At 39.3% G+C, this 5,114-nt stretch overlaps 1 pseudogene; it reads right to left on the bottom strand.

Moving 5' to 3' along the window:
• Positions 1-2,925: 2,925 nt before the first annotated feature.
• On the bottom strand, positions 2,926-3,501 carry LOC118730099 (annotated as a pseudogene).
• Positions 3,502-5,114: the final 1,613 nt, after the last annotated feature.

Genomic DNA, 5,114 nt, shown 5'->3' with positions numbered 1-5,114 from the left:
AAAATACTATGCTGTGGTAAAAAAGAAAACATTCTTACCATTTTCAACAACATGGATAGAACTGAGAGCATAAGCTAAGAGAAATAACCCAGGCAGAGAAAGATAAATATCACATGATCTGACTCATTTTTGGAATATAATGAACAACATAAAATGATGAACTAAAATAGATCCAGAGACAGAGAAACATCAATCAGAATGTCAAACCTCAGAGAAGGTAGGGGACTGTGGGGGTAAGGAGGAGAGATATACCAAAGGACTTATATGCATGCATATCAGCCTAATCAATGGACACAGACAACAGGGGGGTAGGGGCAGGAATAGGAGTTGGGGGATAATGGGGGAATAAGGACACATATATAATACCTTAATCAAAGAAAAATAAAAAATAAAAAATAAAAAATAAGTTCATTCTAATAAATTTAATGGTGATGTGCACTGAATTAAAAAAAAAATTGTATTATGTACTAGCTGTTACCAACTGTGAGATCTTAGGCAGTCATTCTGAAACTTTTTTTCACACATACTTGTTAATTATAAAATCACAGATCTATTAAGAAGCTCAAATAATGTAAATCTGTTGTATATTATAATACTCTTAAATAAATATTAAATGTTCTCATAAAAAAAGATTCAGGGTTAGTCTTCACCAACCTTTTAGATAGGGTTCTAGAAGGATTAGAGTTGGGTTAAAAAAAAGAAAATTAGGTGCATATATTTGTAGAATGTTAGTCTAGGTAGATGCCATATAGGATCATGACCAAGACTAAGCTTTAGCAGCTTTTATGGAGATGACAATGGGAATTTCAGCAGCATCAAATCTGTTTTATGTTAGTGTAATAAGGTACACATATGTCTACTTTTTACTTCTTTTTGATTAAAGTGTTTGTTTTTATCATTTCAAGGTTATACTTTTAAGTATCCATAGAATAAAAATGACTACTCTGGAGTGATCCAACTGTCATGCAGACAGGATTTTGGTGCCTAATGGATATTAACCTTGGAAGAGCCTGCAAATCTTATCGCTAAAACATTGAAAATCCAGCTTTAACCAGTACAGGACCTGTCTCAGGTGTAAGCATGCCAGTAAAGGTCATAGAAAAACAAGTTGGGAAACCTGAAAGGGACAAATTTGCAAGTTTCTGTTGCTAAAAATAACTTCTTACACCACAAACACAACAAGCATCTCTAGAGCTGGATCAACATGCTGCCCATTGTCTCTCGTGCCTTCATTCACTCTGCTTCTCCTCTCACAGAGGCCCTCATGAAACAAAGCAGGTTAAATTTGTTGAGCAGTATGAAGGAAAAAACACACAACTAAGATTATCATCATAGCTATCACTAAAAATAATCTTTGCCTACTCACTCCTCTTCAGTACAATCTCCTTTGTCGTCTTACTGGTTTGTAAGTTCCTCACTTGAGTGCTCATCCTTCTGCGTTCAACAGCCATGACTCCCCCGAACGTGTGCCACACACTGTGCTTTTACAGAGCCCTAATCAAACCCTCCACCTCATGAAGCTGAGAGGGTGGCAAGGAGGTAGAAATCACATGCAAAATTGTGTGACCGTGGGTGAAGGATACACGTATCATTACAAGCTGTGGTATGCGTAAAAATGTCCAGGGCCCTTGAGAGGATCTGAGTAGGTTATTTTGTTTAGATTGGAGATCAGGGAAGGCTTCTCAGATGAAGTGTTTTTTAATTTGAAATTCAAAAGACCAGTTTTGAGTCTGGAAATGCAATAAGTTTGGGGACAAAAACATTTTAATGATAAAGAACACTGTGAGCAAATACACTGAGGTGAAACTGAGTTGGCCTATCTTGAAAAAAAAAACCAAGAGAAATCCAGTGGCCCATGTACAGTAAATAGGAGGGTTGCCATGACCAGAGGGTGGATTCTGGGGTAAGAGGCTACTGGGATACTTGGGTTGCAGCAGGAGCATATTCAGCACTCAGATTTTCTCTTGTAGGATTCCCAAGTTCCTCAATATTCCCTCTTCTCTCCAGGGTATCTCTCACCTCTGCTCCATTCTCTTCTTCATGCCCAGAGTTTCCAACAGCTCTAGTTTCTGTCTGCTACCAGATTCCACTTATTTCTCCTTAGTATTTCATCCAAAGATATACATGAGAAAAGAGCATTGGCCGAAACATCATGATAAAAACATGATCCGGAGAAGGCAACTAGAGTCGATGCTGAGCACAAAATGGCACTTGCCTGTTTAGACAGGAGCACATAGAGGTGGGTTGGACTGTAGGGCGGGGGTGGGGGCCTGAGTGCAGAGTCTGGGAGCACATGGAAGTTGGCCCCAATGACCTGTGATCACTTTCCAAGTGCTCAAAGGTAAAATGAATGAGCGGGAGACACGTTAATGGGACGCACATTTGATTTTACTTCTCCTAGCAGAAATGTAAGCTTGTCCCCAATTCATCACTCAGACAGTAGTCTGTCAAACAAGGGAATGACAAAAGATTCTACAGCACTGTGTGTCACTGGTGTCACTCAGGGCTGTGTGGGGGTGTGCTTGCTGGCATGAGCCCTCTGATTCTGTGCACCAGAATTTGTGACCTGGACAGCTCCATATCTAGGGCGTCAGTAGGTGACTTTCTGGCTTCCTCCAATAATTCTGTTTATCCCAGAGGAATGGATCTGAGGAGGACTTTCTAGAGGTTTTTTTTTTCCCCTGGTGGATTTACTGTTAATATTTTAAATTTTCTCTCTATATCTTGTCCCCACCCCACCCCTGTGGCTCTTTCCCCAATTATCTCCTCCCTTCCCAGGATATAGGTTCTGTGGGAGGACTGGTTGGGAAGGCAGAGAGGCACTGAGGGAAAAGCAACTAGGGAGAAAACAAAATCTTTCCTTTAAGGAAATTTTCAGTGGGGAATTCTAGGTTTTCTTTTATTTTATTTGAATGTTTACTCTTCCTGATATTTATTTTATGCTGAATTTACTCCCAGGCCATACGTTTTTGTTTCTTCAGTTTCTCCTGGGATATTCTTTCATTCTGTGCAGCTTCCTTTTCTGCTTTAGGAACAAGCTGCTCTTTTTCAATAAGGATCCTTCCCACGTGGCAGGGGGAGCTCAGGTATGGGCTCAACCACCCATGAGCTCTGTGGGTTCTGCGCTGCACCTTGGAAGCTCTGTTCACCTGGGTGTGCTCAATGGTCAGAGAATCTGTCTCTACACCCTTAAGTTCAGAATCACTCTCTGCATTGCTAGCATGGGTGGCAACATTTTCCACCTTATTTTTGGGCCACTGACCCTGTGTCCAGTCCCACTGCTTCTCCTGGGCACACCTACCAACTCCACATTGTAAAGGCGGAATGGGACACAGTGCTTCTATAAAGTGATGCCATTCAGATACTCGGGACTGTCCAGATATACACACTCTTTATGGCCTGGACAATTTCATAAGTGTCCTTACAGTGGACACAAATATTTGAACCTCTTGATTTGTGTGATTTTGAGGAGTTTATTGGGTCAAGTGAATAGCAAACCATTTTCAGATGTCACCTCAGGCTGCTTACAGGAAGAGGGGACTTCTGTGTTTTAAATCTATGCCCTTGATAATACTAATTCTGAAAAAAAATCTATCTATATAATTTCTACTGTTACCAGTTTTTTAAAATTTTAAGTGGTTAAATAAGTATTCAAAAATTAAACTGTAGACCAGCCAGTGCAGCTCAGTGATTGAGCATCAACCTACGAACCACTAATTAGACTATAGGGGTGAAAAAGCAATTCTAAGGCATCTGAGTGCATTTACATCTTTGGAGAATTTGCTTTAAAACAATAATCAACTAATTATTAACATTGTTTGATTTTTATCTAAAAATTCCCTTAGGAAACTATAATATCAGCAATCTTAGCAATTTTTGGAGTCTTTATTAGAGACTGACACAGCACTAAATTCTTTTTCTTTTGCCTGTTCTTGGTTATTTATATCTAAGGTGGAAATAATAGTCAGTAGGTCCCATAGGGGACCGGAAATTAGAAATTATCCTCTTGGTTTAAATACAGCTCCAGGTGAGACCCTGGGGTCTTTGCAGCTAGTAGAATGTACAACCACCACTTATATTCCTGTTTGGCATATTCTACATTACTATAAAACATGGGACTCTGTAAAGAAACTCTCATAGAAATAAAAAAGTAACTAATAAAATAGTGCTTAGTAATATTTTTCCCTGGCAGTATTTTTCTTCGAACTCACAGGTCCTCACCACAAGCGAAAGACAAGCAGCAATAGTCAGTCCCCCTATAAGGAGGAATTAGCAGCTAACCAGAACCCCCGGGAAGCAATCCTGCTGGGCTACAAATGTGCAGAATTGGTCTAGTTAAATGGTCATTCTCTGTCTCATTTTTTAAAAAACGTTTTTCTTTTTCTAAAAAATCAGGGATAATAGCCTTGGCTTGCTGCTTTCACAGTGAGCGGTTAACTACAGGGGTGGAAGAGTGATGAGAAAAATAGAGGGAATGAGCATCTGGTTGGGCCTAGGGACCAGTTTTTAGAGTTACTCTGGAAAATAGGTTGTCATAAATTCTAGATACTGAAAGAGTGAGGGAAGCATGTAGCCTTCTGTTCTGTCACCTGCTGGTACCTTCTTTCCATTTTGTGTCTCCTCCCACCCTCATCTCTCTGGACAGAACTGATACCAGGGATGGCTGGTTCAACCTCAGAAAAAATATTGTTAGGGAAAGAGCTACCCTCCTTAAATGGAAATTCTTGTCTTTGAGATCTATTTTTAGATGTTTGATTTTTAAGTTCACCATGTCCTGTTCATAAAATAAAGCTGCTATTCTCAAAGCCTTACTAAAAAACAAAACAAAAACAAAACAAAACAAAACAAAACCTAAGTAAAGATTTTCTAGGAATTCACAACAAGAAAAAGATCACATTTTTACTGTGAAACACTCCAGCAGATACCCAAGAGTATTTGTGTAGAGGTGGAGCTACATGACACAGGAAACCCATTTAGGAAGTTTGTAAAAATGTGAGTAATTACAAAAGGAATAATGGCAGTTAGGATGGAAAGGAGAAAACCAATTTAAGGGATATTTAAGGGGAGAACTATTAGGGTTATTGACTAAATGGATATAAAAAAAATCAAGGAAA

This window comes from Pipistrellus kuhlii, unplaced genomic scaffold, assembly GCF_014108245.1.
Source record: "Pipistrellus kuhlii isolate mPipKuh1 unplaced genomic scaffold, mPipKuh1.p scaffold_m20_p_3, whole genome shotgun sequence".
Taxonomy (NCBI): domain Eukaryota; kingdom Metazoa; phylum Chordata; class Mammalia; order Chiroptera; family Vespertilionidae; genus Pipistrellus; species Pipistrellus kuhlii.
This window is presented reverse-complemented; position numbering and strand designations above follow the sequence as displayed.